This window comes from Podarcis cretensis (assembly GCF_951804945.1).
Source record: "Podarcis cretensis genome assembly, chromosome: 10".
Classification (NCBI taxonomy): domain Eukaryota; kingdom Metazoa; phylum Chordata; class Lepidosauria; order Squamata; family Lacertidae; genus Podarcis; species Podarcis cretensis.
In genome coordinates this window covers 33,352,769-33,366,033 of record NC_137179.1, presented here as the reverse complement: position 1 = coordinate 33,366,033, position 13,265 = coordinate 33,352,769, and the positions used below count along the sequence as shown (strand labels likewise).

At 43.0% G+C, this 13,265-nt stretch overlaps 1 long non-coding RNA gene across 1 annotated transcript; it reads left to right on the top strand.

Annotated features, from left to right (window-relative positions):
- Window positions 1-5,949: 5,949 nt before the first annotated feature.
- Window positions 5,950-11,215, top strand: LOC307225517. Its single transcript, XR_013843051.1, has 3 exons — window positions 5,950-6,399; window positions 7,938-8,218; window positions 10,740-11,215. It is a non-coding gene; the product is annotated as an uncharacterized lncRNA (long non-coding RNA).
- Window positions 11,216-13,265: the final 2,050 nt, after the last annotated feature.

Genomic DNA, 13,265 nt, shown 5'->3' with positions numbered 1-13,265 from the left:
CCAGCTCGCCTGGCCCAGTCGGGGCTGAAGTGGTTGAGCCTAGTCGGTGGCACTGGCTCAAGGGTGAAGCTGACATCGGTTATGGGCCCAGTCGTTGTCCTCATCGTCCCAGTCGCCAGAGGCTTCTGATGCTGATTGCCGGATGGCAGAACGGAGGCTGCGTGCTGGACTGATTTGCGGTGCCCAGAAGCAGAGTTGTTTCGGAGCTGTTGTTCAAGCTGTTGCTGCTGCTGCTGCTTGATTTATGGAGGTATGTTGCTGGCTGCCAAGAAAAGAAGATAGTATCCCTGTTTGCCTGTTAATTGTGCTCTGAGTGGGAGAGAGAGTGGCTGAAGGAGTCCAAGGCTCTATCTGTGTTGCACATAGGGAAGTGTCTTGCTTTAATTAATAGCAGACATGGCCTATGCACATTTCGGCCAGATGGCTCTGTCCTTTCCTCTCCTCATGCCCGAGACCTATGCAACATGGCAGGTCAAAATGAAAGCACTTTTACAGAGGGAGAAGCTATTTCACACCATAGAAGATGACCCTCCCCAGAAGGATGCAGATGAATGGCCTGAGTGGCATGCTGCAGACATGAGAGCCCGGGGGACTATTGTTTTGAGTGTTTCAGACCACTTGTTGGTAAACTTAGAGGGTCAAGAGACTGCACGAACTGTTTGGCATAAACTGAGAGATATGTTTTTGAGGCAAAATGCCAGTTCCAGTGTGATTTTCTTCAAGAAGCTGTTCAGGTTGCAGTTAGAGAAAGGTGGTGATTTGTCTAGCCATCTGTCTCAATTAAACGCCTCAGACAGGACCTTGTTCAGCGAGACCTGGCTATTTCAGAGGCTGTGTTTGCAATGCTGATGATAAATAGCCTAGACAATTCCTACGACAGAGTAGCTGCTCAGATTTCTACCATGCCTGCTGACCGCCTAACAGAAGATTATGTGTCTAGCATGCTCTTGAATGAGTGGGGTCGCAGACAGGCTGTTAGAGAAAGCCGTGACAGTGCTGTTGCAAGTATGCCTGAGTCTTCAGCAGGGGAAAGTGAAACTGCTGCTAAAGCTCTGAAATTGTGGTGATGCTTTTTGTGTGGAGCCCAAGGCCATTTGAGTTTCCAGTGCAGCAAGAAAACTTCAAAGAAGAAGGGAAACTTCAAATGCAGAGCGGGAGGAGGACGAAATTCCCAAGCACCTGCTACTTCAAAGGCTTTGATCTCTTACTGCTCCAATCAACGTGGGCGGAGTTTCTTTGTGGTCGACTCTGGCTGTACCAACCACGTGGCCAAAGATAAGAATCTCTTTGTTCAGTTTGAGAAGCAAGAGAAAGCAATTCATCAAGCTGATGGGACTGTTCTCACGAGTTTGGCTAAGGGAACTGTGTTCTTAAAGAGCCTGAATGCAACAATTAAGAATGTCCTGTATGCTCCTCATCTTCAGGACAATCTTTTGAGTGTTTCGCAGCTTGATCATCAAGGGTTTAAGGTGGTTTTTGCTGGATCTCGTGAAATTCATCAAGATGGCAAGCTCATTCTGTATGCCAAATGTGTTGATGGTTTGTACCAAATGCCTTTTGTTACAGGTACCGCTAAAGCAACTGATAAAGCATGCTGTAACATATCTGTAGATAAGAATGAGAAGCTGCATGATCAATGTATTCATGATTACCTCCGTCTTTATGGTCATTTGAATTTTCAGGCTGTGGCAAAAATGCCTAATATGGTTGAGGGCATGAAGTTGAAAAAGTGTCCTTACCATATGAAATGTGTTCCTTGTGCTGAGAATAAGGCAAGGCAAGCTCCCAAAGGTGTAAAATCTAGGAGAGAGGCCAAGAAACCATATGAAGTCATTCATGCTGACTTAGTGGGGCCTCTAGCGCTCTCTAGAAGCAACTCACGGTTATTCATGGTGTTGATAGACTCCTATTCGAGATATGTTTGGGTCTATATCACCAATTTTGTACATGGCTCAGGAATGTACACAATGAGAACATACATTGTCTGTTCACTGACACGGGTGGAGAGTTTTGTTCAGAAGAGTTTGAGAGTTTTCTTACTGAACAGGGCATTGAGCATATGACTGCCACGCCCAGATCACCCTGGCAGAATGGTTTATGTGAGAGAGTAAACCAAACCTTGCAACAAGGTATCAGAACTCTGTTGCACGATTCGGGCCTGCCCAATCCCTTTTGGGCCGAAGCTCTTTCATGTTTCTCTCACGTGTACAATCGAAGGTATCAGTCTGCTATAGATTGCACCCCATACGAGATGCTTCACAAAAGGAAGCCTATGTAAAGCATTTTAAAATGTAAAGCATTTTAAAATTTTTGGTTCGGAGGTATGGGTGCATACTTTGCAGGATAACAAACTGAGCAAGCGTGGTGAACATGGTGTTTTTCTAGGGTATGAGAAGGGTTCTTATCGTGTCTTGATCACTGACATGAAAACAATCAAGTTGACCAGAAGCATTGACTATGATCCAAAATGGGACAGAGTTGGCATTTTTCAATGTCATCCCATTTGTGATGATGGTGCAAAAACAGTTAAGAGGGAGGCAAGTTTTGTTGTGCTTGATGATAATTCTAATGTTGATGTAGATCCTGGTGATGACACAAATTATCAAAGCCCAAAAGCCTCAGATGAGTCTGACGCTGATTCAGACTCAGCACCTTCATTTTCTTTAGGTCACCATTCTCCCAAAGAGGAGGGGACACCAGACCCAGAGAATCAGAGAGTTTTGCAGAGATCCGAAAGAACTACGAAGGGTGTACCACCTAAAAGGTTCTCTAAAGAGTTCGCTAAGGCTGCAGTCACAAGCAACTCTGGTGCAGTTTTTGAACCAGCCAATTATAAGGAAGTTAAGAACCTGTCCACAAAGGATGCTGAACCTTGGCTGAATGCCATGAAAGCTGAATTGAATTCCCTAAAACAGAACGATACTTGGGAATTGGTTCCAGCAGAACCAGGCATGAAGTGTGTAGACAGTAGGTGGGTCTACAAGGTAAAAACTGACCAGAGCGGGAAAATAGTCAGACACAAAGCCAGACTAGTGGCACGAGGTTTTTCTCAGACACCTGATCAGGATTACCATGAAACGTATTATCCAACAGTAAGGTTTGAAAGTGTTAGACTGTTGTTGAAGACAGCTGCCCAAGAAGGTATGACAATTTCCCATCATGACATTAATACTGCGTTTTTGTAAGGCGTTCTCAGTGAGAATATCTATATGTCACCGCCAGATGGTGTGCAGATAAAAGAGGGAATGGTTTGCAAGATGAAAAAATCCCTGTACGGTTTAAAACAGAGTGCACGGTGCTGGCACACCAAGCTAACTGAAGTATCTGTTCTCCTTAGGTTTTGTGCAAGGAAAGGCTGATTCGTGTGTTTTTGTTAAAGAGTCGAATCAGCACAAGCTTTATTGCATTTGTTTTGTAGATGACATATTATTTATGTGGAAGAATGAAAACATCTACAAAAGCACTCTGGCAAAGTTGCAGAAGCATTTTGACTTAAAAGACTTAGGAGAAGTCAGCAATTATCTCTCGCTTGAGATTGAGAGAAATGCACAGGGGGATGTTTTGCTGCATCAGTCACGTAAGATTACTGATGTCATAGAGAAGTTGAACCTGAGTGACGCCAATCCTATAGATACCCCCATGGTCGCAGGTTATCAGCATGATGCTAAAGCTGATGTTTTTCCTGATGCAACACTTTTTAGAAGTGTATTGGGTAAACTTAGTTTCATAGCAAGATGTTCAAGGCCAGACATTGCTGTGACTGTGAATTTAATCAGCAGATATCCAAATAAACCCACAGGTCAGGACTGGAAAGCGCTAAAACGAATAGCAAGATATTTGAAAGGAACTGTGGATTACAGATTAAGATTTACTAGTCAAAAATCTGGAGGTCTTGAGATCTATGCAGACGCCAGTTTTGGTAGTGACACAATCGACGGCAAAAGCACATCAGGAGTGTGTTATCTGTACAATCAATGTCTTTTTGATTGGTGTTGCAGAAAGCAAGCAACAGTAAGCTTAAGTTCTTGCGAGGCAGAGCTTAATGCTTTAACTCTTTCCCTGATGGACATACAGTGGTGCCTCGCAAGACGAAATTAATTTGTTCCGCGAGTTGCTTCGTCTTGCGATTTTTTCGTCTTGCGGAGCGCAGATTCCCCGGGTATTAATGGCTTTAAGAAAAAGGAAGCAAACCCGCAAGACGTTTTCATCTTGCGAAGCAAGCCCATAGGGAAATTCGTCTTGCGAAGCAACTCAAGAAACGAAAAACCCTTTCGTCTTGCGCGTTTTTCATCTAGCGAGGCATTCATCTTGCGGGGCACCACTGTAGAGTGTTTGCAGCAACTGTGTGAAGATATAAAAGTGAAGGTCACTTTTCCTGTTCAAGTGTATCAGGATAATAAAGCATGTATAACATTGCTCAACTCAGAAGGATGTAAGTAGAGGACAAAATATCTGCAAACCAAGCTTCATCGAGCTTGGGAATGTGTCCAAAATGGTGTTGTAAAAGTGTCTTATATGCTGGGGAAAGAGATACTTGCAGATGTTTTAACAAAGGTTGTTAGCAAAGAACAACTTTTGGAGTGTGTACGCAAGTGTAATGGTTCTAGGGGGTTGCTCATGCGTAAGTTGCTGCCACTCTTGGCTTGGTTGCCTGGTTGAACCCTTTCTGTCTGGACAGCCCTTCACTGCGTGGCTGTCTCAGTCGCTGGCAGAATCAGTCAGTGGGCGTTTCTTAAACTTCTTCCACCAAAAAAGTTCTTTGACGCCAAGTCTCCTCCTACTCTCCCTGCGCGGAAGTCTTCTGCGCAGGGAGGGTGTGGGCAGCGGAGCACCCGTGCTCTCCCCACTAGTCTCCGTTGAAGAGTCCTGGAGCCTTTTCTCCGATTCCCCCATCTGCCCCCCTTCTCTCCTGGTGTTACGTTGATTTCCTTCCCCAGCAGATGGGCTGCCTCTCTCCCTGCTGGGACCCTCTCTGGCATCGCTCTGGAGCCTTCCCTCCACCTCTGTCTCTGATGGCAGTTCCCTGACAGCAAGTTGCAGTTATGCTAGATTCTGCAATGGTTGGAATGAAAGGGGGAGGATGAGGATATTTCACCCCTCCCATTGCAAGAATCTGCTGATTTTCCAGAGAGGAGGGGGCGGATTGTGCTCGCTACTTATTCCGCTCCAGCCTCACTTCAAAGGAAGAGACTGAGTGTTATCTCTGTGTAGATAAGGTCGCTGCAGAAAGCAGCTGTAACACTCAGTGCAGTCCAGCATCTCCATTTGTATATAATTTGTATAGTACAGTAGCTGTTAGTGAATAAAAGAATATATTCTTCAGCGCTGTTGTCCGAGTGATTTATGCTCTGCTATACTCTGCTGTGCACAGCTGTCTTCTGGAAGTGAGTTCGGTGCTCACAGCTCTGAGTTGTGAGTCCACAGCACTTAGACCTGTTCCTGAAGAGAAGGTCTCTGGAAGTGCTACCCCAGCTCGCCTGGCCCAGTCGGGGCTGAAGTGGTTGAGCCTAGTTGGTGGCACTGGCTCAAGGGCGAAGCTGACAAATACAGTCTGGCAAGTATCTGTTAAGCTGAGCACACTATAAGAGATTCAGGAACTAAGTATTTACCATCTCAAAGGAATGGCCAGGCTACCCAGAAAAGGCAATCAGATAAAGCATTATCAGGTATCCTGGCAGACAGGAGAGAAGCAACACACTCAAATTTCTGCTGAGGACCACCTCTTTCTGTGATGTATGTATGATGTTTTGGGGGGTAGTCTTGAGCTACAGGGGAGGCAATTTCAAATGTCTATATAAGAGCTTGGACACCATTGTTTTGGGTTCCTGTCCTCCCTCCCCTGCGTGGGGTGAGCAGGGGACCCTTTTGCAACAGTTTAATAAAGATCATGCTTACTAGCTGCTTTGCTTCTCAATATTCTCTGTTATTTTCTCCTATCAATAGAAAACCTACATAAGGACTCTATACGGGCTCTTGGATCCCCGATAAGGGATAAAGGAGCAGTTTTTTCTTATAACAGTTTGGCGAGCCAGCCAGGAGTTTTGGTTGACCGGATTCTGGGGGCAAGGAAGGACTGGTGGCCCAGTACACACCAGGCCTTTGCCAGGAGAAGCTACTAATCCTCCAGTGATCCCAGGGTCTGGAAATAACTGGCATTCCAGCGAGGTCAACCAGAGGAAGCAACGCTTGATTGGGCCAGCCTAAAACAACCAGTCAGAGATCCCAGGATCACCAGGAACAGCACATGTGGAACTGAGTATAACTTGCATGGGGAAAGGGTAGCAGGCGGGTTCTCTCAACCCACAGCAACTGAAAATTCTCCCTGCACTATTCTTTTCTATTCTTGCTTTTTTTGTGGACTTGGTATTGGCTTAGCCAAAGGTATAGAAAGAAAGCCAAGTCTGGAAGGAAGGGGTCACTTGTGAGAAGAGAACCTGACCCTTGGGGCAACAGTCTTCTGCATTGTAAAAGTCAATATTAGAGGAGAGACAACCCCATGCTCGTTCCTGTCAACCTGACAGCAAGGAATCTGAGCTCTATTTTCTCTTGATGCCAGGTTGGCTCTAACCATTGGGTCAATTTTGGTAGCAAATATTGCATTTCTTCTGTTTCCATTTCCCCTGTCCTATCCCCCCTTGGGCGTAGCCTAAGGACATCCTTTTCCTAATTTCCTCTGTACCGTCATTGGACCTTTCTGCCCTTGGCATCCGAATTGCAAGATGGTCCTTTCTGTAGCAGGAAACAGTTGCTGTGGGCTCCCTGGCTGTTGAATGTCCATACAGAAGGGGAATAAGGGAGAAAACCCATGCCGCTGACAGCTTAGTAGCTAGGAGAAAGCTAACAGCTGTGACCACTCAGTAGCTAGTATACAGCAAACAGTTGGTTATTTGATTAGCTGGAAGGATACCGACTGGAAGGACCACTAGGTCCTGAAGTTATTGTTTCCTAGTTTAGGGGAGTACCTGCCTGCAGTCGAAAGTCTAATACCAGGCGCCTTAAAGAACCATTGTTGTTGTTTAGTCGTTTAGTCGTGTCCGACTCTTCGTGACCCCATGGACCAGAGCACGCCAGGCACTTCTGTCTTCCACTGCCTCCCGCAGTTTGGTCAGACTCATATTGGTAGCTTTGAGAACACTGTCCAACCATCTCGTCCTCTGTCGTCCCCTTCTCCTTATGCCCTCAATCTTTCCCAACCTCAGGGTCTTTTCCAGGGAGTCTTCTCTTCTCATGAGGTGGCCAAAGTACTGGAGCCTCAGCTTCAGGATTTGTCCCAGTGAGCACTCAGGGCTGATTTCCTTAAGAATGGAGAGGTTTGATCTTCTTGCAGTCCATGGGACTCTCAAGAGTCTCCTCCAGCACCATAATTCAAAAGCATCAATTCTTCGGCGATAAGCCTTCTTTATGGTCCAGCTCTCACTTCCATACATCACTACTGGGAAAACCATAGCATGCCTCAAATTGTGAAAAGGTTCGACCAGTCAGACTCGTGCTGAGAAGAAAGCCTGGGCAGTGCTTTCTTCTCAATGGGACTCTGAAATAGCTCTCTGAAATAGTCCTCCTGTTAGAGATCTTTGTTTTCTCTAGGAGTGAATAAGTTTTGTACCTAAGGTTTAAAATGTTAAGAAATGTTTTTCCTTTGTTTAAATAGGCCTTAAAGGTAACGTTCAGCAGCCGCTCTTCAGAGAGTAAAAAGTCTTTTGAGGAATCCTAGGAAGTATTATTTCTGTATAACCAAAGGAAGATTAGCATCTCTCCTAGAAAAAGGTAAAACTGTTTGTAAGAGCTTCCATGAGTTGTAGAGCTTCCATGAGTTGTGGTTGTCTATCCGAATTTGGGCTTTGACTTGGACTAGTTTAGCTAAAAATGTAATTGGAAGGCTTGTGTGTCCATAAGATTAACCCAGACACCTGGCTTCCAACACACATGACAAACGGCAGGCATTGCAGAATTGTTGTATGCTTCCGTCTTGATGGCTAAGTAAGGAGTTGAACTTTATCTGCATTCAGCACTTTACATAGTGATGAGTTCTTCAAGGCAAATTGCTATGTAACAAATTTTCAGTGTAACAGTAAGTACTGCTTACTACTATAGTTAGCATCTTCTGTACCATTCAATATGCAACAAATGCATTTTTTTTATTACAAACATGCAACAGCATATTTTGTGGTGTGGCATCAATTAGACTTGGAGATGGATTTTGTCCAAAGCCAACCAACTAGTATTTTTTTTTTAAAAAAAATATTTATTGAGATTTTTTAAATACAAAATTGCAAAAATAATAAACAATAAGACATGTATCATAGTATATTTTCAGAGCTTCTTTGGACTCCCTCACGTCCCCCGCTCCCACTTGCATCATTGTAAAACTTTTCCCAGCAATTTATCAACTTATTTACAACTAATAATTCTCCAAAAAAATTTATATTTTCCTCAATCTCATTTATCAACCAGATTACGTCTAGTTTAGTGGTGCTCAATTGTTTATGATCTGGCATCCTTCTTAACATCCAATTAAATTACAGTGTTTTTGTAAATAAATCCTAAATTTCTTCCAGTCTTCTTCAACCCTCTCCTCTCCCAGGTCTCGGATTCTGCCGGTCATCTCAGCCAATTCCATATAGTCTATCAGTTGCATCTGCCATTCTTCCAGTGTGGGTAGATCTTGGGTTTTCCAGTGCTTAGCGATGAGTATCCTTGCTGCCGTTGTTGCATACAGGAAAAAAGTTCTATCCTTCTTTATCACCCTCTGGCCGACAATACCCAGGAGGAAGGCCTCTGGTTTCTTGGGGAAAGTATACTTAAATACCTTTTTCAGTTCATTATAAATCATTTCCCAGAAAACCTTCACTCTAGGGCAAGTCCACCAGAGGTGAAAGAATGTTCCTTCAGCTTCTTTACACTTCCAACATTTATTATCAGACACATGGTATATCTTTGCAAGCTTGACTGGGGTCATGTACCATCTATATATCATTTTCATTACATTTTCCTTCAAAGCATTACATGCAGTGAAGTTCAACCCAGTGGTCCACAACCTTTCCCAGTCCTCAAACATAATGTTGTACCCAATATCCTGTGCCCACTTTATCATAGCCGATTTAACCATTTCATCTTGTGTGTTCCATTTTAACAGCAAGTTATACATTCTTGAAAGTACCTTAGTCTTAGGTTCTAACAGTTCTGTTTCCAATTTCGATTTTTCCACCTGGAACCCTAACTTTTTGTCATTTTTAAAAACTTCTTTAATCTGAGCGTAGTGTAACCAGTCTCACACTTTATCCTTCATTTTCTCCAAGCTCTGCAATTTCCAATTGTCTCCATCTTTTTCTAATATTTCCCAATATTTTGGCCATTTGACCTCCATATTGGGCTTTTTTCGGGCCTTAGCTTCCAGCGGTGAAAGCCACCTTGGAGTTTTATTTTCCAATAAGTCTTTATATTTTGTCCAGACATTAAACACTGCTTTTCTGACAATATGGTTCTTAAAGGCCTTATTGATCTTAACCTTGTCATACCATAAGTATGCATGCCATCCAAAAGCATTGTTAAAACCTTCCAAGTCCAGAACGTCAGTGTCCTCGAGAAGTAGCCAGTCTTTTAGCCAGCAGAAAGCTGCGGCCTCATAGTACAACTTTAGGTCTGGCAGGGCAAAGCCCCCTCTTTCTTTCGCGTCAGTTAATATCTTAAACTTAATTCTGAGCTTTTTGCCCTGCCAGACAAACTTAGAGATGTCTCTCTGCCACTTCCGGAAGCACTCCGTCTTGTCCACAATCTGTAGTGTTTGGAACAAAAACAACATTTTTGGCAATACATTCATCTTAATAGCGGCAATTCGGCCTAACAGAGAAAGTTTCAATTTTGTCCAACTGTCTAAGTCTCTTTTAATTTCAGACCAACATTTTTCATAGTTATCCTTAAAAAGACTCAGATTTTTTGCTGTTATGTTTACCCCTAGGTACTTTACTTTTTTAACCACAGTTAGTTCTGTCTCTCTCTGAAACCGTTCTGACTCTGTATCTGTCAATTTTTTTCCCAACACCTTAGTTTTCTGTTTGTTTAATTTAAATCCCGCCACCCGACCAAAGTCTTGAATCAATTGTAACACTCTTTTCGTACTAGATTCTGGCTCCTGCAAAGTCAAAACTAGGTCATCTGCAAAAGCTTTAAGTTTGTATTGTTTCGCTCCGACCTGGATTCCTTCCACCAACCGGTCCCCCCTGATCATGTTCAAGAGCACCTCCAGAACCGAGATAAATAGCAAAGGGGAAATGGGGCAGCCTTGTCGTGTTCCTTTTTCAATTTTAAACTCTTCTGTAACCACATTGTTAACTATCAATTTAGCTTTTTGTTCTGAATATATTGCATCAATCCCATTCTCAAAACCCCGTCCCACTCCCATTTCTTTTAAATTTCCCTTCATAAATTTCCAAGAGATATTGTCAAAGGCCTTCTCCGCGTCTATAAAAATTAACACTGCTTTTGTATTTATGTCTGTTTGCAAAAGTTCCAAAATGTCAATGATATTCCTTGTGTTAGCAAACAAGTGTCTACCTGGGAGAAAGCCTGCCTGGTCTTTATGAATTACTTCATTTAATACTTTTTTGAGTCTACTTGCCAAAACGTCTGCAAATATTTTGTAATCCACATTTAAAAGGGAGATGGGACGATAGTTCTTGAGTTGTGTCTTTTCAGCTTCCGATTTTGGTATCAATGTGATAAAAGCAAAGCCAACCAACTAGTATTAAGCCTATTTTTAAAAAAAGAAGAAGAAGCCCAAATTGTTGTTAAACATTCACAGGGCCGTGCTCTGCAGTTTAAGATGAGCTGTGCAAAAGGCCTAGTTATCCAAATTAAGAGCTTAGAGTTTAAAAACATATATCTTATTAAACATTAATACAGCATTGACCCAAGTCTCAGAGTTCCCACAACCTCAGAGTTCCCAGAGTTCCTATCAGGATTTGCGACTGATAGACCAAACAAAATGCAGGTGCATAGAGGCTAAGTTGTAAGCAAGTACAGTATGTATCTTTCAGCACAGCTGTGGCACACATTGCCCATTGAGCCTATGCTCTGACATTGTATATACTGTATTTCACTGAAAGCTAAAACCTTTATTATTTTTTAATAGCCTTTCCCAGGGGATTGAGTTTACTCACAGGCAGTGTTTCTTTCTTTTCCTCCTTTCTTTCTTTCCTTCTTTCTTATTAAGTGTTCAACCTGCTTAGTTTTTACTGTCCTATACCTCTATGTATTATGATGTTTCAAATAAATACTAAAGAAAAAGCTGAAGCTTATGAAGTCCATTAGATTGCATATTGAACGTATCTTTCACTATTACATCCACATGCAAGTATATTTAGATATAGAAGATTGAAGGGATATTTGACGAAACCTTCCATGGCCATGTTAGATTCAAAGTCTGTGCAAAGTAATGTGAAGTAAACCATAACATCAGTGTGTTTCAGCACACATAAAGAAATAGGATATTTAGGCATCAGTCTTAAACATAGTCTGTTCTATCCCATCTGCTTGTGTATTCAGGGAGGGAGGGGGAGGTTGTGTGCTTACAATGATTATAAGACTAGGAGAGTTTTGCATTATTCCTTCGAAAAGGAACTTTAATTGCTTTGTACTATGAATTGTCATCCTTTGTTGAATCACTTTATGCAGAGGATCCACATGTAAAACTGTTTTAGTCCTGTGTTTTCTAGTTTGACCTCCTGTACTATTCAGACCTGATTTGTAGCAATTTTTCTACAACAAAAAGGGAACTGGAATAGCAGTGTGGAACAAGTACAATAAAGCACTACTGAGGATTTTCAAAGGTCCTGTGATTTTAACAATGTTTCCTGTTTGCAGGTCTTGCCCATTTTATTGCTGCCCATTGATTACAGCTTGTGTGTGCTGTGTGTACCTCTTTAATTACTGTACCTCTGTGTCAATTTCTGGTTTTGCAGTGTAAGCTTCATTAGTAATGTAGTTGCATAATTTTTCCCTTTCTGTTTTCTATAGTGAAATATAGCAAAAAAATTTTGGCTAAAAATGGAAAAAAGTGGTTAAATCCTCCCCCCACTGCATCCCACATAGGTAGAGAAACTGACATTGCAACAATTAAGTGAGACTGTTCAAGGGGCATTTAATCACTATTTCCTCCAGCTACAAAAAGCAAGGAAGAATAAAACAGAACGGCCTTAGGAACACAAACCTTCTAATTAATGTTTGAAAGGGAGCTTTGGTTAATGGAACTTTCTAACGAGTAAACAATTTGCAAAGATTTTAGCCATAAGAAAGGATATAACACTATATTGAATTGCTGCATGGACTAAGCTGCAATAATGGACGCAGGTGGCGCTGTGGGTTAAAGCCTCAGCGCCTAGGGCTTGCCGATCGAAAGGTTGGCGGTTCGAATCCCTGCGGCGGGGTGCGCTCCCGCTGCTTGGTCCCAGCGCATGCCAACCTAGCAGTTCGAAAGCACCTCCGGGTGCAAGTAGATAAATAGGGACCGCTTACCAGCGGGAAGGTAAAACTTTAAAGGTAAAGGTACCCCTGCCCGTACGGGCCAGTCTTGACAGACTCTGGGGTTGTGCGCCCATCTCACTTAAGAGGCCAGGAGACACTTCCGGGTCACGTGGCCAGCGTGACATCGCTGCTCTGGCCAGAGCCAGAGCCAGAGCCGCACACGGAAACGCCGTTTACCTTCCCGCTGGTAAGCGGTCCCTATTTATCTACTTGCACCCGGGGGTGCTTTCGAACTGCTAGGTTGGCAGGCGCTGGGACCGAGCAGCGGGAGCGCACCCCGCCGCAGGGATTCGAACCGAAGTCCTAGGCGCTGAGGCTTTAACCCACAGCGCCACCTGCGTCCCTTACCTTTACCTTTAGCATAGCAGAAACCATTGTTGCTACCACCACAGAACTAAGAAAACACTATTCCTTACTTCTGGTTCCCATCTGAAAGTTGTTATTTGGGGTAGGTGAACACAGATATGGGAAATTGCTGTACCTCTGACTCTAGCATTTTCACATCTGATGCTTAAATCGGTGATGTGTCAACAAAGCAAACAACCATTCTAGCGTGTGTGTGAAATTATAAAAATGTAATGATAGAAATTATAATAATAGAATGCTTGAAAAGCTTGTTAAACCTCGCATCTGAAAACAGTGTCAAAGGTTCTTATTTGGGGCTCTTCTCATAAGAAATCCACCTCCTGCTTAAAGGGCACAAAAATTCAAATATGTTTCAACCCCAAACCCATTATTCATTTCTC